At 38.1% G+C, this 23,442-nt stretch overlaps 1 protein-coding gene across 3 annotated transcripts in view; it reads right to left on the reverse strand.

Moving 5' to 3' along the window:
* Positions 1 to 23,442, reverse strand: part of DCLK1 (doublecortin like kinase 1) — a 265,387-nt gene that overhangs the window by 99,869 nt on the left and 142,076 nt on the right. The gene's annotated exons all lie outside the window — the stretch shown is intronic.

A 23,442-nucleotide genomic window follows, 5' to 3' on the forward strand; every position in this document is an offset into this window, starting at 1 on the left:
CATCAATGATTTAACATGACAGAGGGGACTGCAGCTTCATTATCTGGTGATATTTTATTTATTCATACTTAATTACTGCATATCATAACAATTCAAAACTTGACTGCATTGCAGAAGATGCGGGAAGGAATGAAGCTGTTATACCGGCTGTACTAACACATCTGCTTCACAGACCTACAGGGATTCACTCGGCTACAGTATATAATAAAAGTGAAAAAACACTTATATTCTACAAATGAATTACAAATTCTCCACATTAAAACTGGCTGAAATATATGATGATGTCTTCAAAATTCATGTGGTGGACATGAAGACTTCTATTTATCTTCACTATATGCTGAGAGTGTTTGGGCCAAAATCCGCAGTTCAGGTGAACCAAGAGGAGGAAAAAAAATGATGGCAGAAGAAAAAAAAAAAGTAACATGACAAATTAGCAGAATCAAACCTCTCCCCCAGTGGGAGGGAGAGGTGAAGGCCAAAGGATAGATTAATCTTGCTATATCATATGGTCTTGATCTTAAAAATTTCTCTGCGTGTTTAGCAGAAATCACACACACAATGGGGAGACTTTGAAATGATCAGGAGCCAGAGCAGATTAAGATGAAATGGGGCCAGGTCCAAAAAGCCGTCAGCCTCCCACCCTTTCCTGCAGACTCCCCTGTGGGCAGGAGAGTGTTTCGTGGCTCCAAAGTGCTCGTCTGCGCTGAGCCCCTTGATGAGCGCTCTCGCTCCCCGTGTCTCTGACAGAGCAGGAGTTTTCACTTCTCTTTTCACAGCAGTATGAGCCACAGCTGTGGACACAGGTCTTTGTAACCCTTCTTACTCTGTGGCCCCAAACCAACGTGCAGAACCTGGCTGACCCAATCACAGCAAAAATGGATCCATGCCCAGTCAAAACAGAAACAGTATTTTTAAAAAGCAAAAGAAATGAGAAACTTTATTAGGTCTGTTTTAAAACAGTAATTTAAAAAAGAAAAAAGGCTCAAGCAGACGATCAGGTTACTGCAGCTTACCGAGTTCCTGAGTGTCAGCTGAGTCACAGGAATTATCTGCATATATGCATGATAAATATGAGTTAATGCAACACGGCCTAACCGAGCTTACAATAGAAGAAGATTAAATTACATGCACGTGGACAATTGCTACAGCTGAACTGATGTACAATTACTTTCCGAGCTACTGAAATGGCTTGTGTATGTGAACTTTAAAGTCTACAAGCCAAACAAATAATTTAGAATAAAAAGAATGGAATTTAAAGGGGTTTAAAATAATCTATTTATTTAACAAGTGACACAATGACAAAAATGCTGCAGGACCCCTAAAAAGTATAAACGCTGTTGTAACTACTGTTCTGAAAATCCAAATGTGTCCGTATGGACTAGCGTTTGACTAACTTGCTTTCAGAACAGGTAGGTGCAAGAGCATGTGTTCATTCACATAAATCTAACAGCAGTACTTTCAGTCTCTTTTAAGATAAAGAAAATTTGTTCCATGATTTATGATCTCACTGAGTTGCCATACTGAATTAGGCAGCTGAAACAATCTCTGTCATCCTGCGAATTATTATTAATATGGTATCGTACATACATACACTGACCCATACGTTTTATTTGAATTCATTGTGGGTGCGGATAACATAATAATTTTACAAGAAAGGGTTATACATCCACTAAGGACAAACTATTAGAAACATCCGCTCAGAACTCCTGTGCAAAGCATGCGCAATGCAAACACCAACATAATTCCCAATTTTACACTGGCACAACTATTGCATTCTGTAACTTGAGAGATACCTTGTGTAGATCAGATACTGTGCTCCCCATTCCTCATTACGAAGAGCAATTCAAGACACCTTTACAGCTGTTGCTGTATACATCATCTTCAGTTCCTCTTTTCTTGATTCCTGCTCTTTTTTCCTCAGTTTCCTAATTAGATGACTTACATTTGTTTGCTCTTTCAATACTACCCTATAAATATCTGCCAATCAAGTTATTACTCACTGAACAAGGCAGAACTCTTTGTTCTTCCCCCTAATTTTTCCCTGCAACCATAACTCCTTGCAGGTTTGCCTCTAATATTTAGATGTGCTTGAATGAAATGCGTTGGCTTATACCTAATGCAATGCATGTGTTTATGGAACACAGCAGGCGCACACTCCATTTTCAAAAGACATAACAACAGAACAACCATTTACGAAAGTTTTACTGTTTCTGATTCTCGCTTCCTCTTCACCCCCCAACCCCTCGCAGAGTCCAACTGGAACATCTGGGTGCACTGAGTTAAATAATGGACTCTTTGTTTGAAGAAAATTCACAGGAAACATTAAACTTCTCTTAAGACAGGGGAGGTGAGTGCATGGGAGCCAGGATGGAAGAAAGTCAAAGAGTCAAATGGAGAACTGTGATTCCTGGGGACAGAAATTTAAATGTATCACTTGGACGTGTGAAGTTCTACCACCAATACCAGGGTCTTGCCAAAGTATGTAGCAGCTAACTGTCACGGCAATGTGGGGCTTCTCTGCACCTCCTATGTTGGAAGGAAAAGGAAGAAATAAATTCCCACCTAAACAGGTAGGGATGAATCTGGCAAGATAGTCTCCCTTTCCATGGGAGAATTTCTGCAAGGCTTTTGTGGATGCACTGCAGTTCTAAGAAGACTATAAAGAATTTGGTCTGATGTCTGCACAACTTTCCACACATTAATGTATCTCAAGAGGGTGTATGCTACATTTTCTTTTGTGAAATTGCACCACAGGGAGAATAAAGGAGCTAATAAAACCTGGAGAAGTTATAGATGTGCATTGTTTTTCCAGTTCAGTTTGGTGAGGAAGCTTTTTAGATCAATAGAACTCTATATCCATCCTTGGTTTGATACAATGCATTGCTTTTTATTACTACAGCAAATGAGCAATAATTTCATTTTAATCTGAAGGTCAGTTTAAATAATATGGAAAGTTCTACAGCTTTATTTTTAGAAGTTAGCATGGGCTTGTTTTTTTCTTTAAATCTGCATAGATCCAGTCCCCAAAGTTAAATGCAGATCTTCTATATCTGGACACAATTGTGTTCAACAAAAGGTTTCTACATACGTAGGTACCTAAATATTTTATGGCTCCCCTAGCAATTTGAAATGGAAAATGAATCTCTATGGAAGCAACAGAACTTCAGCATAGCAGTGTGCTGCTGATCTCCACAAGATTAATTTTACATCTCAGGCATAAGCTATTTTTTCTTTATGCACGTAGGGGGTGGGAAAATATGTGGTGATTTTACTGTATTGGTACTATAGAAGTGGAGAACGCCCACATAAAGCAAAAGCCTTATGCTTCACTTATCTGGATTTATTCTACTATCTACTAAGTAACAAAGGAGACAAGGGACAGCATTATCTCCTTCTCCCTTTTTCATCTTACACAGAAATAATACTAACCAATTGGTTTAAGCTGTTATCAGATACAGGACCCAGATTCACATTATGAGACTCACCTCAAAAACTATCAGCTGCATGACCTGAAGTAAGAAAAGCCACGTTGCACACAATAATGAGAACCCCTGCACTCATCTTAGAGAAGCTTGACCTTCCCTAAGATGGGCAATTTTTCTGCAAGTTTACTAGTCAAAAACCTCGTAATTTTGCTGCTTCATTAAAATAAACCTATATGAAAAACAGAGCTACGTATTTCAACCTCACATTCCAGGCATCAATGAAGAGAGGCTGAAGTAAAGGATTCATTTAGCATATGCGTCTATAAAGAAAATTTATTCTCAAAGTATGCTATAAAAACAAACCAAGAAGCAATTCAGTCCGACCAATTTTTTTCCTGTCATTTTTACAAAACTTTTCTCCTCATTTCTTTCGAATTTCCATAACTTTCTACCTGTACATCATATTGAGTACCTGAAAGCAACTGACTGAATTGGTTAGCAGTTAGTTTTCTTTTAATACCTTATCTTATATCTTAGGTTTTATGGTTTCCATAACTAAATGACCTTGATATATTTTCAACTTTATATGTATGGTCTAGAGAGCTAAATGTCTTTAAAGAGAAACCAACAGAAAACAGGCTTTTCTCAGTTTATTCCACTCTCTAAATATTTTAAATTTTTTTTTTTAAACAGCAGATGTTTAATATGTACACTTCAGTGCATGTTCTCAGCTTGCACATCTTGATTTTAATTCAGTTATGACAAAGGCCCTGTGACAATATGCACCAGCTGATGATGTTCCTCTTGGACTGTATTTGGCTGTACATAAAGCTTCTAACAAGGCTTCGTATTTTCCCCCTATTTTCTTAAATAAATCATTATACATATTTCTGCAATGATGTCTTAGAGTTGTTTTTAATTATGTGATTTCGATTATTTCTTTTTTTTACTCTGAACAGGACAGGGAAAATGAAATTTGAAAATACGTCTTATTTAAAGGGTATCAGCGAATGCCTAAATACCTGCCTTCATTAAATATTCCAAACTTATAACCAAGCTTCTGCTTTTTTTGACAGTGAGTTTGCTCCTACTACAAGCAGTAGCACCAGCATAAGCAGGAAACCACAGTGGTCACTCCAAATGTATAAAACCACCAAAGTTAAAGCTGAAAAAATGACAAAGACCCAATCTCATTACGAGTTACAAGAAGAAAAACATTGGAAAAACTTCAATATAACAGAGTTTATCATTAACATGAATACGTATTCCCATCATCTCATTTCTATATTTCCAGTAAATTAGTTTTTGTCAGTAAGAAGAAAGGGACACAGGATATTTTTGTTTCAAAGGCCAGTAATATCTAAGAAATGGAATTCCCAAGAAACTTCCAGAACACAGCAGCTTTGACTCAGTGACAATATTCAAGCATGTCCTTAACTGCACTGCTCAGTCAGAATCAAAAATATTGTCTACAAGCATCTTATCACATCTTGACACTTATTCTGTCTATCAGCTCTCTCCCCTCTTCCTCAGGAGTAGGTGGGGGTTTTGCTTGGCTTTGTGATGATACACTGAAGCAGTGAGGGAGTAGGGAGAGAAACTGGGAGATAAAAATAGAGGAGTTGGCATTGAAGGTGTTACTGCAGAAAGCGCAATCAACAGTGAGGAATCTGAAAAGGGTCAAAGAGAAGAAGGGTGCTGCAAAGTCTTTGTGATCCAGCCATGAATGGACAATTAAGAATCCCTGAGAAACCACATTTGATGGAGTGAAAACAACACAAGCAACACTGGGGCTACAGCTAGAGAATGAGGACACAACCACAAATACAGAATTTGAGAAGATCACCCAAGGGGAAGACCACCTGTGTCAGCTATACGAACAGTGGTGTCCTGGCAAAGGAGGAGTTGCGGTGTAAGAGAGATATCAATTACCCACTCTTTACATGTCCAAGTATCACATTTTCAACTGCTGTTCTTGTTACTATAGCATTTTTTGACTGTTTTTAGTGTTATTTTCAATCTGCTGTGTTGCCACAGGTATTCGCTGCAGCCTACCATTAGCAGTGACATTGTGTTAGAAAACACTGTGTTCTTTCATTAAGGAGCTAATTATTTTTTTAAATGCATGCTGTGTTGCAATATATACACTGGCATTATGCGGAGAAGGGGTACTAAAGACAGAAGTTCACCAGAGGGCCAGATGTAACTTTTTTTTTCAGTCCAAAGGTGTCTGTTGGCTTAAAACCAAATGCCAGGATTTCCTTTTACTTCAGGCCTCAGATTTAATAACATGATCTGCACAGTTCTATCTTATCTTCTCATTTCTAGAACTTTTAAAGGCTTTTGAGATCAATGTGTTTGCTTTTAAAATGACCTTTCCTCGAACAGTTCAAACATCAAGCTACCTAAAGCTTTTTTTCCCCCTCCATAAAGTCATAAAAGATAAAATATACTAATACAGGTATTTATTTTGTTTATTTTTACCAAAATCAGCTCATACTCCTAGATGTTGATAACACATTGAACGTTTCTGAACATTTTCATCAAATTCTTTGACATAAAAGATGTCCAGTAAATTTTATTTAAGTTTTTTAATATTTGCTTTGATGATCTATATGTTCAGATGTCTCTGAGCACCTGACTTTTGTGAGGGCTTAGACCCTCAGGCTAATAATGGCATGAGAAGTCCTAGATGGCACAGTTGCATTGTTCTCCAGACACTATCCTTAACAGACATTCCAATGTAAAACACATAATTTTTTTCTTGCTGCAGTAATTGGTAGCATTATTTAAGATAAATTTTTAAATTAAATAGCAATTTTAAAATTTTGTACTTCTGCTGAAGTGCATGTCAAGACATGCACAAAGAAACACCAGATTATTCCGTTCTGTGACTCATATTTAGAACATTGCCACATTTAAAAGGTAAGATATTTGGTGCCAAGAACTTTTGTTTCTTTGCAACTCACATGTATAATGTTGCCTACAACCACATCACGAGCCCTCCTTTCTACTGCCAAACACATTATTGAGATTACATTAAGTGGAACATTACAGTTCACTTCAACTGCATATTCAATTCAATGTTATAGTTGACGCTGTTTGATACCTCCCATTATAAAATGTTGTTTTAAATGAAAACTTTAACTGTGGATTGAAATCTTCCATGTTTACTGTCTGTCCTCAGGCTGATTTACTCAACTTATAAGTCCTCAACTAATTCCCAAAAGTTAGAGATGTTTCAGGCAAAGTTTATTATTTGTGAAGAAAGCAAGACTGGAACAGACCCAAACCTGCCTGATTCCATAAAATTTTTCATTTGATCGTGTTTAGTTTTTCTGTGATTCACACAGCTCCACAGAAAACCAAAGGTCTGGACAAAATACAAACCTCTAGAAGTGTTTTCAAGTGATTAAAAGACTTCCTTAGAAGTCTTCAGACCTTACAGAGAAATTTCTGAAGAGCCTGCCTGCATCACAGAGCATCCATCTCCACGACAGCTTCTGCCCCTCGACCACACGGTTAAGTGTGCCATGTTGTACAACCACCAGTGAGCATCCCCCACTTGGAGCTATCAGGGGAGAAGCACAACTTTCTTTCCAATTTCCCTTCCTGATATTCCCAGGCTACTGCTATTCCAGGCATAGAAAGGACAGCTGGAGACTCCCTGTTTTGTACTCTCGGTGGCAAAGGCAGGAGGAAACAGCCACCCTGAAGCGCTGAGGGAGCCAAATAATGCTGAAGTAAACCACAGTTTGACAGGCAACCATAACTCATGAATTCCCTAACAGTTCCGAGCCCGGTTTGTGTAATATTTGCACAGTATTACTATACAGTGCTTTGGATTTGGAGACGTTTGTCCCTTTTTTTTTAGCTGAAGCATTTATTTAGATTTTTACATGAGCTTATATAGAAGAGATGTTTAAAAATCGTAAAATTCTACCAAATAACAAACAGCAACAAAATAAATTACTTCTGATCTTAAAAAGAAAACCCAAAACCAAACTCCCCAAAAAACTTTCTGAAAAGAAGTGAAAATCAATAGTTCAGTAAAGAAATAAAATCCCTAAGCAAGAGAATCTGTTGGCCATGAAAGTTTTGTTCCCGTTTGTATATGCACGCAAACACACGTCTATCCAGAAAGTATTTTTAGTTCTTTCCTTATACTGTATCTGCTCTTATTATAGTCCAATTTTAGCTGTTTCCACACATCATTTCTATTCCTGCCCTTCTCTATCACAGACCACACATTACCACTCAGCTGGTTACAACATGAGGGTAGAGGAAAACAAGCGCACTAATTGATTCATTTGGAAATACTTTGAAGGTGAAGAAGACAGGGTAAAAAATATTAGCATGAAATTTCTTGAGCATCAAGCTCTAATGGCTTCTCACCAGCATTTCTACACAATATGAATCGGCCCCTGTGCTGTGACAAGGTGAGCCAGCAAAGGTGGGACACTTTCCTTGGATGTTAAGTTGTATTCTAAGAAGGCACAACTTGAACACTGTGCATAGAGCACACCGATAGTTGTTGCGCCACATTTGATAATTTCTTGGCATCTTACAGCTCAAGTATCTAACAACACAGATAATGTATGCAAATGCTGGAAAAATAAATCACAGGTTTCAGATGTATAAACCAACATCTACTCAAATAAAATTCTACTAACACCCAAGTTATCTGGCCCCAATTATGCTTTTATTTTGCCACTGTTTATCTGTGAAGTTATGGTTTCTAGCTAACCTATGCACTGTTTTATACTCCCAAGTATCGGACATTTAAGTCTGAGATTTTAATTAGTGCTCTGTGGCTTTGAAATACCCAGGAGACATATATTACTGTTTCATTTAGTTTCTTCTTTCCTTCTTCATTACTGGGTTTGCAGATCACAGGCAACTTCAAAGAAAATGAGGCCAACTGCAACTACAGCAGCAATGGTGGCAGTCACATATTCTGCCTAGTTAGGCACTTCTAATGCACACAATATGTGGCACCTAAACTCTTCCCAAGTGGGAGGCCTGACAGCAATGCTACTTCTAATGATAAATGCACAGCAAGTGTATGCTGCTGTAGGAAGAAAGCACTCAACATTCTAAAAATCGTGTTTTGGGATGGGGATCTTTTTTCCCCTCACGTCTCCTGTTCTCAATGTATGCACAGTTGCTGTGTCATATTTCATGACAGTATACCCAAGAATAACATTAAACATATATGTCCAGGCATCTACTAGTTTAGTAAAGTTGCTCCCATATATAAGAATTGCTAATCACACTCAAAAAATACACAATCTTTATCTTGAAGAAACTGTGGGTAAGGGAAAGAAGTATTAAGATGGCTAGACAGAATCATACAGAAGTACTTTCAGATGTCCCATATATACTACCTAAATCATCTTTTCCCCAGACTCGGAGTGAAGGACTAACCCATGGGATGAATGTGATGGATGATCTTTGAACAGACCACTCACATCATCTTCAAGAGCTTCATGTCAGCCTTCTGCGGTTAAAGACATGAAAAAACCCGTGCGTAATTCGAATGTTGGTGTTTGCCTGAATTTATATGGAGCCCTGAAACAGCAACAGCCCTGCGCATTGCTGGTGGTGGTGAGCAATGGTGCTTTAAAATATCATTGTCATTAAAAAGGACGTGGTAAAATTGATGGAGCATCATGAAAGATTTCCTGAAAGGGTGATAAAGACATTTAAACAGCTTTCAATAGTTTTGAGAACTATTCATCTAAGCTATTTAGAAAGGAGGAGAAAAAGACCTGCCCATGTTAAGTACCAAATATTTTCAGTTGCCCATCCACCTAACTGAATCATGAGGTTCACCAGAAGAAAGGTAAGTAATGTCACTGAAGAAAGACTTGAAACAGAAGTCTTGCAGATATGAGTCCAGGAAGGCTATTTCATGTGTGTGGTGGAGGAGAGGGAAAGTAAGATCTGGAAAACATGGGGGAAACTGGCTACCAAAGATAGGAATACTTGTGAAAGACCAGGTAACATTATGAGCTGTTCAAAAGAAAGGCAGGAGCTCTTAAGGGACTTCTAGGGCATTGAAAGGAGAATTATGTTCTAATCTCATTCAGAAAGTATTAATTCTGTGATTATAAGGTAAGCATGTTTAGAAGTTGTCCTTGTGATCTGTTGAGGAGAGAAACTGCTCATCTGGAAAACTCTATCATAGCTAGCATGTTAACATAACCTCATTCATCAGAGACATTCTTTAATTATGTCCACAAATGACTTATTTTCTAAACTTGCCATATAAGCAGAAAATATGTTTCAGAAGCTTGGCCTTGTATGTTCACACCCTTCCAACTAAAAGATTCTATTATTTACTTTATGTACTATCACAAAGTGAGATCCATTGTATCATTCAAATATATAAAGACTATATGAAGAGCTAATATGAAAACACAGATATAGCTATTGCAATTTACTATACATCACAGTAAGCTGTTCCTTTGCCATCCATTTGAGACTTTGGAGAAGGTGCAATAAATATACAATCCAATGCTAAATTAAAAAAAATATTTACAATCCAATGCTAAATTAAAAAATACCCACAGTTAATGTCAATATTCTGGGACAGCAACAAGAACTACACAAGTTGTCTTCAGTATACAGCACCAATAATTTGAAACAGGCGTTATGAGAACGCAAGCATTTTTTGAAATCTTCCAGATGACTATTTTGCTGGAAGAAATAAGGCTGCTGCCCTACACTATGCAGGCAAAGCCCTCCCCAGAGGGCAAAAACTCCCAAAAGCTAACAAAATCCCTGTAGTTTAATTGAGGCTGGTTTATGTGCTTAAAAAGGAAACCTCACTTACGTCCAATTGCAGCAATATAATTTGAATAAGTAACTGTCCATGCAGTTTCCATCTCAGAAACTCAGAGCTGCTTACAGGCTAGTAAAGAATATCCCCTGAAGCAGCTGCCATTACTGACAATATATATGCCTCTCTCTTCTTGGTAACAACCACAGAACCTCCTTATTCAGGTCTCCAATTTCAATAATATCTACTTCCAGCATCATGAATTCACTCAAAACTCGTTCCTAATGAATGGTGTGAAAGGGACAGCGACAAACACAATAACCTGCAAGGTCTCTCTTGGGTCTTTCACATCCCGTAATTTCATGTATTAGATCTCGAAAGAATTAACCTGGCAGTGTCACAGGCGAGAAGCATTTGTCCTTCTCTTTAAATCCTAAAGAATAGTTATGAATAACCCACTTGAGCTCACAAACATTTCTATTTTGCACTGTACCCACACACTCCAGTTACTTTTAAACAACTCTAAGAAGTCTTATTGTACCTCTGTACTACAAGCAATTCCTGTTATATATAGCTGTATCTCCATCAGTAAGTGCCTGTCATCTACGAGTTCCAAATACGTAATAAGCACCTGGATCAAATTCAGAGTCGGAAACAATGACATCATAAAAGTTAGAAGAGGAAATACTCAATATCCTACCTCACCAAAGATAAAAGCTGTTAAAGTTCAATGCAGTGCAAATTACATTACAGCTCAACGCCACAAAAATTCAGAGAATGCAAAATCTCATAACGAAGCTATTCATTAAATTCACCTCTAACACAACACAGAAATATACAGTATCAAGGCACCTCTTATTTTAGCTAAAAAATTGTAGCTTCACTTCTGAAGGGGAGTTCAGCACTTTGACCTCAGCCAAAGCCAAACTCTGCAGCTGAGAAGGCTACACTCAACAGAGGATCCAGGAAAAGGATAAAGATGACAAAAAAAGCATGTTTTCCACAAATTCTTGGGGCCCTTGAGATGACTGAAAACTTTTTAGCACAGTCCTGGACTCCAGAGACACACCAACTGATAAGACTCTGAGCACCAGAGCTCATGAATAATCACGGTTCCTGCATAAAGTGTCTACTGATACATCAGCTCTTTAATCACCTTATGAAATTCTCAACCCTGAAACTAATTGATAAAGGCTTTGCTCCTTCCAAAGCTACATCACTCTTCAGATCAGTTACCAAACACTAATGCAATGCAGCAAGAACTGTCTGTCTTTTAGCAAGGCTATATGCTACCAGTGCCAAAAAAGTTCTCAAGTGTGAATGCCTGACCTGGACTCTAGAAATTCACGGCATAAATGGGGAGATGAAGAGCAAGGTATCTATTTAGATATCCTAAGGTATAACAGCACACTATTTGTATTAGGTTTTGACTCTTTTTATTTTCTTTTTTCAACGCTTGGGCACAAGTTCCTTCAAATTACCTGCAACAGATTTTTGGACTATCTGTACAACTCTAGCTTGGAAGGAAATCCTTCTTTGTAATGTTAATGTCCCAGTGAGTTGTAGGAACCATTAAATAACTGCTGCAGTGACATTCTTGTTGGACAAGATGTGATTATGTAATGTGAAACATGGTAATTTTTATGTCATTTACGAGTTAGTTTCCTACTCAATTTTTTTTCACAATATAAATTACTATAAACTGGATATAGGTTCACAAAGGTCTGCAAACAAAGCAGTCTGACACAGAGAAACAAGAAATACAGGGGTAGATCATGAAACTTTAGAAACAATTTTAAGAACTTAAGAGAAAAATATTTTACATAGCATAAAAAAAATCAGTTTTAAAGGCAAAAGCAACCCTAAATTCTGTTTGCTGCTCAGATGCTATCACTAAAAAAACAGGCATCACACTAACTGAAAATTACTGTTTACTTCATGTACATGAAATTACCAAGTTAAAGTTCACTGATAATAAGAACAAAGATACCTACATATACAATATTTAAAGTGCTGGTGTGATCAAGGAGCTATGCCTATTGCATGCTGGTTTATGGATGGGACCCCAGAAAGGATGAAGCCTCCTGGGGCTGGATTGTCATTTCCAAAGCTTAAGGTTCCTTCACTCTTGAAGTTGATTCGCAGATGCAAAACAGGTTCCCAAGACTGGGGTTCACCTGGGTGACAAAGCGACATGGGGCATGGTTGTGCCAGTCAGTGGGGACAGCACAAGCCAGCAAGAGCACCCACAACTGTGCCTCGTTCCATTACCGAGCAACTGGCACACTAACTTTAACAGATGACAGTTACAGGTCCACGTCTATGTATTTTTGCTTATCAATGATGGTGGATACAGACACTGCAAACTATACTAGGAAGGATGGAGCTGAATGGAAGTGCTTTTCCTCTCTGGTGTACATCCTTACTTACTAGCCTGCAGACATATGCTGCTTCTTGCTTCCTACCTCTTCAGTTTGATGACTCTCGTGTTCCTGCATGCAAAACACCAGGACACTTGTTTTGGAGGCGGAAAATGCGGACCAGTGCCAGTAAGAATCAGACTATTTTAGCCTCCCAGGAAGTCATTGGTTTTGGTACCCAGTATAGCTCAACCAATTTGTAGGGGTTTAGGCTAATTATAGACTCGCCCATGACAAGAATATGAGGTATCTTGGAACTCTGTCAAAAATGTTGGCTATGCTGTGCTACCTTGCTATGTACCTACAATACTTACTATGCAACTACTGGCGTGTTTATTTTGCATTTCTTGCAGGTTTTCCTCTCATCTTGTCCTTTACCAAACATCATCCATCCATCCACCTAAAACAGAGTGTTATATATCAAGGGGCAGGAAAAATGTTGTAGGGTCTTTTCACACCATTCCTGTGTCTTCACTATGAAAAGCTGCATCCAAATCCAGTCCAATTCACCAATCACACACTTCCCTAAAGAATGCGACTATTCCAAATTCAGACCTGTGTAACTGGTCTGAATTTGGTTTTGGTTGGCAGGAATATGTAAGTAGATGTAGGTCGCTTGTAATAGGTAGGAAAAGGAGATGAAACTTTCAAAACATTGCTGAAAAAATAGAGAAGGAATTATAACAATCATATTTTTGTTCCATTTAAACACAAGCTGTTATATAAGTGTCCACTGCAGTAAGTTTGGTTTTAAAGAAAGTTAAACAGGCACACACTGTCTCTCTTGCAGCTAATAAAGTCATTTAACATACCTCATGGAATTCAGAACATTACAAACTGATTTTTTTTTTCTAGGTACTGCCTCAAATCTGCCTGTAATAAAAGTATTGAAAGCTATTAGGCATAATTTTTAAAGAAGAAAACCATAAAGTGATATTGTCTGAAGAAATAAAACCACCTGGTATTATAATTGCTATTTAAAATAACAACATTACTTGGCATGCCCTTAAAAATGCCTACAGTGTCAAATATTAATGATTTTGCATGTTTTTATCAAATTTTCATACACACAAAAAATATTGAGCTGCAACATAAAAGAAATATCAAATCAATCAGAGCCTAAGTAGTCTACAAATGGATACAGGAAAAAAGGCAAAACCGGAGATTCAGACAAACTTACTATAACACGGAGCTCCTCAATGGTGTATTTTCACAGACAAAATCCTCATGCACCAAACAATTAAACACAGTGCTTTTACTAAAGCAAAACATTTTTATACGCTGACATTAAATCAACATTCACACCTGGACACACATGCCTCGCACATTGAGAGCTGTGTTGCAACGCGGGCAGCAAAACCCGCCTGCCATCTATAGGCACACACAATTGCCAGCCCACCCACATTTTTGCCTCTTCTGCCTCCACAATGGCACCGCTGTCTCCAGCTGCAGCAGACTTACCGCAACATTGCTTTACCTTCTGACAGAAAATCCAGAAATTTGCTTCCTAAGGTAAAAAATATCTAGGCTAACAGCAGGATATCTGGAAAATGTGGCTTTACTCAGAACATCTGCTAACACCACAGCACTTACTGAGGTGTGTAAAGTCCCAACGATTTTTTTTTTCTTCTGAGAAAGTTTAAATAATTGCAGATTGAAAATGCATGTTAGGCTGGAAATAGCCTATGAAACTATCTTTCATTCTGTATATCACACCGTACTTCAGAGACTGTTCAGAGGAGTGTTTTGAAGTTTAGAGATGAGATTGTTCATAGGGCTGATGTCCTATCTGAAAACACAAAGAGCTCATTTTTACTGAGTATGGCATATTAGATCAGTAAATGAATGACAGACAAGCTTTACTAATATAAGATTCTTTTGCTTTACAGAAGGGTGCATAGCATTAAATTCTGTTACTATCTTAATAATGTAAACAAATCTATTTTTCCATCAACAGTGACAGGTCTTACTTGCACAACATGACGCATTTTGCAACTGACTTTACTTCTGCATTCTTCTTTGGGACAGTAATTTTCATTTTTCCAAAGATTCTAATTAAGCAGGGTGCTTTTTTCCCATGATCTATTCCATTTTTTTCTGAATACAGAGGCCAAAATATTGAAATAGTAGGTCTGTTATCATGATACACTGTATCATGACTTCAGTTCTTGGTGGTTTGTTTGGGTTTTTTTTAATCGCCTCATCTGGCCAAAATCTAATTTAATTTCTTTTGTAAAGTCAAAATCAGCATAATTTTGGCAAATATGACTATGTGAACATTTTCATGTCTAGATTTTGGTATAGACTTCTTTACCGATCTATTGTTTTTAGGCTTTCCATTTTATGCAAGTTGAGTTTGGATCCTTACCAATACAGTTTGGATAAATGCAAACCTGAGACAGCTTTTGGATTGCTTTTTGGTTGAAATTCCAAACCTCCTCCAATGTTCAAGTCCTCAAACTCTTAACTCCAACAGACTTCACTAATTCTCTGGATTTTTCAAATTGTTCTCTCATAATATTAAAGAAAAACAAAACAACTTGATTGCTAGACTGGTTTGGTTTTCTTTAATCTTCTATTCAACATAAATGAAAACAACACACGATGACATCTAATGCTCTAAGATAGCTATTCTGTAATATCATTAACAGTACTAAATCTAAAATGGTATTATGGTTTATAGGCTCACTATACAAATCTATTAGTTTCCACAAATGGAATAAATGTTCCCAGTTAGCATTAGCAGTATTTCGTCTCTAATCTGTATCTAGGAAGTTTAAAGCTTCTCATAATATGTCAGTATTTCTCCAGCTGGCAGAAACTACACAGCTGCCTGTCTGCCTTCCAGTCTCAGCTGTGATCCCAGTGGACTCCCAGCAGAATCTCAGGAGGACATTAATCCCCAAAGTGATTTTAAAAAAATCGTTCCTGTTTTATTCATGTAGGTTTGTCCTTATTATTAAATGCTTACATATGAATTTTAAAATTATATTTTTAATGACAACTTCAAGTATTTTATTCTATCTGAGTCAGGATCCCTATTGTGTATTCCCCAAGGTTCCTCTATTTTTTTTTGAGCAGAAAACAATATATCCTATCTTACAGCCCTGCAAGACAGCAACTGCTAAGCAAAAATAAGTCTATTCCATTTTCTTATGTCACCTAATTCTGTCGACATTAATGTGCTTGCAAAACAGAAAGAGCATATAAAGTTAAAGACAGAAATAATTTTTTTAAAGCATCATCATTTGTTCTCCTACGGGATTTTTTCTTCCTAAACATGGTGTCTTCATCAGAAACTGCTTTGCTCTGTAAGTTGTCTTCTCATTTTTACTACACAATCTTAACAGTTCTAAGTAGCTGTGAATTATCTCTTTCCCATTCCACAGTAACAGCAAAAACTAAGTGATTCAAATTTCTTTGTCTTATAACAACTCTCCACTCTATTACAAATAATTAGAAATCTTCCAAAAACTTTCCCTGACCCAGGTCCTTCAGTTAAAAGAAAGAGATCTCAGGTTAGTTCTCCTCTTGCTTCATTAAATTTTAAGTCCCTAGAAGATTTTCTTCCTAAAGAAAAAAAAACAAGAATTACAATTCCTCTAGAACAAAATTTAAAAACAGCTCTAACTGAAGAATAAAGGAATCCAAATCAGAGCTCCATGACCTACCACCTACGGGTGTTCAGTTCCATGGCAACATGAGACTTCCTAATGATTACTCAGCCTTAGATTACTTTATGCATAATATTAGCATCCAGGGATGCAGGGAGCTGTGCTATGAAAAAAGTTGATTGGAAGGTGACTGTTCACAAAAGTAACCTGAACAGTCAGGGAACACTTGTGAGTTTTTCAATGGGAAATTTCTGAAGGTTGCATTTTGAAAACCACAGCCCTGAGCCACTATTGCAGCGCATACGGTGAACGACTGGTTTTGTGGTGCGGACCAACACAGCCATTACACAGAGGTCTTCAACTGGCTGTACTGGGAGGACAGTAAAACCCTTTATACTTCATATGTTTGTGTCTATATATACAGCATCTCACTCAATATGTTATGAGTACATAAATATGAATACTTATAACTGATGTACTCAGCTTTTGATTTTACCACTTTGAAATATTATCCAGGTTGTTTTTAATTCTCTCTCAGCTGCTGTACTGTCGTTTGTTTGATAGGATTTTTTTTAAAAAAAGGCCTTTAATGAATATTAAGGATTAATATTTTCCTTATATGACTTCAGAAAGTTTCTGCTTTCTAAAAGCTAATGGAATCTGGATTTTGAATAATTAAGAATCTGTAGACAGCTCTGGCATTAAAACAGTGTGCACACACTTACTCAAGCCATGACAAAACTCCAGGTACAGGGCCTGTATCTAGTAAGAGAAGTAGAAAATTACAATAGTCAGTTTAACAAGTCAGTCCAGTTTTATCGATGATGAATAGAGTCTAATCTCAATAAAAAAACTCCCTGATACAACCACACTACCCAACAAACAGGCAGGTCTCCAGGGCACATCCTAATACAGTTTAGCAGACGGCACAGTTTGTTCAGGTTCTCAAACTGAACTATAAAGCACTGACGCTACAAGAACTACTCATCTCGAAGCTGTCTCATACAACTAGAGAAAATGGGACTATGTTGCTCACCCAAAAGATCTCCCGTAATAGGACTACAGGGTACATCTTTTCAGAAATAGATCAGATTCTAATAGTTTCCAGCACTAGAAAATATCTGCAAACTGTGAAAAATACAAATACAAATATACTCACCAAGATTACCCACACTGTATGCTCCATTTCACTAACGTAATTAACAAGACAAGGAAAAGTCCAAAAATAAACATCTGGGAAAGGTGATTTCTAAACATCTCTGATGTTAAGCTCCTCTGTGCTTGTCACCAAACTACTTCACAGATTCAGTGCAGGGGTTATAACATACAGCTACTATCTGCTGCTTCCATCGTCATTGGAATTGGAGAAGTAGAAGGTAAAGTCTCTCCTAAAAAGCACTCAAAGGAAGCTGGTATTTTGGAAGCTACCATCTTCTGAGGATACAGACTGAACATAGAAGCTCAAAACTCAACCTGTGATCTAGAATAGCGTATTATACAAACCGAGGAGTAGGCTCACCGTTTGTAAAACAAAGCAGCTTCCCTGAAAGAACAGATATGAAACAGTCAAATTAAGAACTCAAGTGCCAAGATCTACTTGGTTATGTCTACCAAATCTGTGTTCCTTCCTCAGAATTGAAAGTTAGTTTATAGAACTGGTCATAAAAATTGGAATTGCACTCTTTGCATTTTGATATGCAACTGAGATTTTCATAGTTTGGGAAGCTAGCTTAAAATGTGTTGTAAGAAAAAACCTTTTCTCCTGAACCAGTCTGATTAATCCAAATATTCCCCTGGCAAGATTCAGTTCAACACAAAAATAAAATGAAAGTCCAAAAATATCAAGCTATACAAAACGAATAAACACATTCTGTCTACCCTGTTATTAACTACATATTGACACCACCTGTTATGAATAAAACCTCCTGTACATTAATAATACTGATAATGTTTAATAACAATTTTTTCTTATTTAAAACAAGCTGAATCTTTATAAACTCCCAATGCAATTTAATTAATTTGCATATCTTATTGAGAAATGGTTGATATTTTTGGACCCAAATTTCTTAGTATTTGTATATCCATAATAAATTTAACCATGGAAAAATGTTGAAGGAATATGCACACTCTAAACTCCTTATGCAAATGAAGTGGGAATTTCCACCAGTTCTAATTTATTGGATGGCGTTTCATTCATGCTATTTTTAACAGACATAAGAGCAAGCAAATACTGCAGAAAACATATTGAAGAACATTTGGTTCAATGAGCAGAGTGAACTACCATCGACTACAGCCTTATTGTTTGGCTAGTTTCAGTGAGAGATGGTTTCATAAGTTTTAAGTGATCACGATTTTTCCTGGTTGTACAGACAGGCAACTTTTTCATAGCAACATTGGTGAAAAGTGATAACTATGCAAATACAGATGCATGCATGGTGAGGAGGTGGGGAAAGGGAATGAAGAGAGACGCACTCCGGTGTAAATCTGGACTGGAAAGTACATATGTAATCTTCTTGAAAGCTCTAATGTCCTCATTCATGTCCATAAATCTGCCAGCCAGTGAGAGCAAAGATTTATGATTTCAGTGACCCAGCTTTCACTGCTAGAGATGCTTAGGCAGAAAGGTGAGAAGCAATGTCTCACACAGGTAGACCTGTGAGACACAGTCGAGAATATTCAAAGCAAATAGCCTGCAGACAACAGATAAAGAAATGGGCTCACGTAATCAAGAACACATCTATAGAAAAGCCAAATATTAAAAGAGAAATCCCGCACAGTAAAAAACTGAAGTTCTGTGAATGCATTTTTCTTGTGAACAGCTCATTTGACTCAAGTGTTATTACAGATATTATTTAATGAACGCCACATGATATTATATTAACAGCCACCTGACGATCACGCTAACAGCCTGTTCTTAGTGTTTAACTGCAGATCAGCATTCTCCTTTTAAGAGCTGAACACAACCGAAACAAGTGAGTGACTCGCACGCTACCGTACAGCCAAGTACCTCCGAGCCTTCCTCGGAGCACGGGCTGAGGGAGAGAGGTACCTCCAGGGCAGCTGGATGCAGCTGCTCTCAGTGAGGGAATATTCCCATCGGTTTTGGGAAAGCTGTGAAGCTTTCACGCTGCCAGATAAAAGAGAGACCCCATTAACGTCCTTACTGTGAGGAAGGGAACGAGGACAGCAGTGTGCCAAACAGGAGGGAGCTGAGGGTGATGTGCAAGTGTCTAAGGCATGATGAGAGGGTGGAGATGGAACTGGAAGTCTTGGAGTAGGAAAATACAGGGGGAACTGGATGCAAATCCACAGGAAAATGGCTTCTTTCCTTCTGCCCTTTTGGAAACATTAGTCTAAATGGTACACACAGCCAGACAACTGGTCCCTCCTGCCTTCATTCGCTTCTGCCTTGTACACAGAATATCTTTCTCCAAGGCCCAGCAGTTGTTGACATTTGAAAATATCACACTGCAGTGGAACACTTTATATTTATGCCTCTGTTGAAAGCAAGCTATATCTCAAAGTCCCCAGAACTCACCGCTACTTTCCAATTGCCAAAGCACGAGTTTTTGACGAGGGCAGAGTAAGTCAGCTAGCATGCTCTCCACTCCTAAGTCCAGCCAAGAGCTGCTTAACACATCAGTCTGTCCTATAAATCAGGGTAGACAAGTACTAGAGCCGATTTCCCTTTCCTCCGTCTTTTAGGAAGGACAGAGTAATGGAGGTTAGAGAAACCTGACAGTTATTAACCAGGACAAACGTGATACTCCTGCCCTTAACCGCAGTTACTGACTCAGATGCTTGTGCATGCCTTCATGTGCACACACACGTGTGCGGACACCACAGGACTCAGATTTTCCTGGCAAGTGGTCTGCTGCTGGCAAGATGAAGCAGTAACACTGCTGGCACAGAGATGCTTAGCTGAGGATGAACACAGGCCAGCAAAGTTAAAGTGAAATTAAGTTTCAAAGATTCCAGCCTTAATTTTCCCCTAGAAGAGAGCCATTCTCATCATTGTTTCCGTAACAGTAATATGTGCTCTTGATAAGTGATCTGCAGTTGTTTTCACATCCAGACACATTGTACTGGTTACGCTCTGCTTGGAGGCAGACACTGGCTTTGGTCAGCTGAGATAGCCCTTCTACATGATGCTCCTCAGTATGTGATGAAGTCTGTCACACTTAGGTTTGTGTGACTCTTAAGCCTCCAGAGCACTCAGCCAACACTAGCTAACATAAAAAATAAACTATTTTTAAAAAATTTAAAGTCTGATACTGTCAGCCTCCAAAACTTTCTTATTTTACAACACTAAGAAAGAAATATCTGTATAAGCCAAGGAGATGTTCTCATTTAAGGCCAATCCCATGAGCTACTTACATTGCCAAATCCTATTTAGATACCTAAATAATAGCTGATTGCAAATATTTTTGTGAGTGTGGCCCTTAAACCTTAATTTCTGCCAACATGCAGCTGAGGGCTATAGAAAACCATCCTCTGACTTCTCTCCTTTGCAAACTGAACCACCATCAGTTAAAGAAAACCTGGGATTTCTGGGAAAGTTTCCAGAACTGCAAGCTAACAATGCCTGAAGCAGCCACTGCCATATTCTACGCTGAGGAATTTTTCTTCTTACAAGCTGGCTGATGTAATGTGTGCTTCCTCAATATAATGTTTTTGTGCTTATATTTCCCACAAAAACTTTCTGTGAAAATAGCATCACTACTGATGCTTGACAAACAAGGAGTATTCACTCCTTAATTTTCTGCTCATTGCCATGCATCTTCACGTCCCATTTGCAGATCTCTTGATGGAAGCGTGTGTGGCTATCGTATCTATCAATTAGGTCAGATATGGAGATGATTGCTAGGAATTGTGATGGGGGTGGTGACTATTGATTCCGTATTATTTCATGCAATAAACAGTGTGTTTAATATGAAAACCATCTGTACATCAAGGAAGAAAGAAGAAACTGCAATGTATAGTGCCGACTGCTTGTTTTTCTCTTGGATGGATCCCTAATTAACTGACTTTTCTTAACTGATTGCCAAGGGGACATGCAGTGCCTCTTCCTGAAAGACATAAAACAGAAAAGGGATATGATACAAAGAAGGAGCACACTCCCTCCTTCAAGAACAGGTTTAAGCCTGAAGTCAAAACAAAAAGATGACAAAATTGATGAGACTCATGGCAGTCCACAGGTTTTTTCAAAGAAAAAGGAATCATCTGTTTCCCATGTTCACAGTAGATAAGAAAAGTAGTAATGGTCTTCATCCACAGCAAGAGAAGCTCGAGTAAAACACTGAGGATAGTTCACCACTGGCACAGAATGTTTCGGACGGTTACAGATTCCTCCTCATCAGAGGCGTTAAAGGGGCATGTTAGACAAGTATATCAAACAAAATCGGGAATATTAAACCCACACTTAGACAGGGAGATTGATTCATTGACTTCTAGTCTGTTTTTTCTAAATTTCTGATTCTGTCACTTGTAGAAGGTGTTATCCTGTGGCTAGGAGCAAGCCATGAAGCAGGATAAAGAAAGATGACTAGAAATAATGCAGAGTCATCAGTCTTTAGACTTTTCCTTTCTGATGGGTTGGAATTAATCTCATCCTAAAAGTTTTTACAGCAACTTTAGAGAAAGACAATGTAGATAAGAACAGCTAAATCAGTCATATAGATCCCTTTATAAAAGCAAACCAGACATTTCTGGAGCATAATTCAGACAAACTGTTCGAAACATTCACCTTTAACTGAGTCAACCAAACATCTACCACCTATCTTGTCAATAGGTCTAAGTTTTATTTACTGGGAAAGAAACCTACTGGGACTGGCTCAGTTGGAGGTACCTACTCTCTTGATACCTAGTGTTAGCTAAAATGAATCCCAATACAAGTGAGTGGTTTTCCAATCACAGAAACTTTGTCTCTCACTCACGCCTAGTATCAGGAGCTCTGAACCCAGACCACAGGACAAGGGCATTCTACCTCCCTGATAAATAATTCCCTAATTATTTAATTATTTAGTCTCTTCACTTTTCTCTCTCACCTTTAAATTTTGTTTTTCTTTACCCCTTAAGCTGTAACACTTTACCTGTTCTTCTCATCATCTGGCTGAAACTGGGAAACACTAGAGGGATGTAGTGACAGAGACTAGCACAGTGCTGCTTCAAGCTGCTTTTCAGGGAAGCAGAGACAGGCTTTCCTAGCCTTGTACAGTTGGACAGCACTTACTGATAATTTTAATGTTGTTAGATTAATTGAGGAACACAAAGACATACAGTGTGACCACACAAACTTCATATGCCAAGCAAAACCAGCTGAAAACTCAGCTGTTTTTTAATTCTTTCTCCAAATCTTGCTCCTACCTCAGAGAAGGCTGACTAGATCTATATCAGTTGGTACATCACATATTGATGGCAAGCAACCTAAACAAGTTTTCTGATACCAAACTTCTCCAAAAATAGAGAGCAAAGTTGATGTACTCTTTGCAAAAGAATTAGAGGCATAGTCTGGAGTCTGATTTTCTGCTCTTGCTTTTGCTCCTGTTGTCGAAACAGTCAATGTTCACTGAATCTTTACCTAGTAGAAAAGCAAACACCACAACAAATTGCTAAAGCTGTATTTTCAGCCTAGATTCTAAGCTTTTTTTTTGTCTCAGCATAATATGGTTTTAAGCACAAATGCTCCAGGGAAAGATAGTGCTTACTCAAAAAGATGATGATATGTCAGACAAATACAGACTAGGCAGAGTCAGGCTGTGTCTGTACTTTGACATGAGACCTCCAAAACTGGGTTTAGACAAATCTGCTGTCAGTACATCTCCCTGAGTCAGTGCTGGAAAAGCTGTCGCAGGATTCACTGCAAGGAGACACCAGGCGGCCGACAGTGTCATCTTTCAGATAAGAGACACAAGTGAATCCAGACAACTCTCTGGCTCCCCTCTCATTCAAGGCAAGGACGGCTATGCTGGCCACTTTGGCACCTGCGAAGCTCCCCTGCTACCCAAACACATCCCCCTTACCTTTCTAATTCCTGTCCCAAAGATGGCTAAAATTACATTTCCATGATTAGTACATTATATCTCAGAGGCAACTACAGCAATTTTATTATTGCAAAGAGCAAATCTGGTGCATTACTTGATTTTTATTTTCATATGATAAGGTCCTCCAGAAGAAGGCGGAATGTGTGCTTGCCGATA

The sequence above is a fragment of the Opisthocomus hoazin genome, chromosome 1 (genome assembly GCF_030867145.1).
Source record: "Opisthocomus hoazin isolate bOpiHoa1 chromosome 1, bOpiHoa1.hap1, whole genome shotgun sequence".
Lineage (NCBI taxonomy): Eukaryota > Metazoa > Chordata > Aves > Opisthocomiformes > Opisthocomidae > Opisthocomus > Opisthocomus hoazin.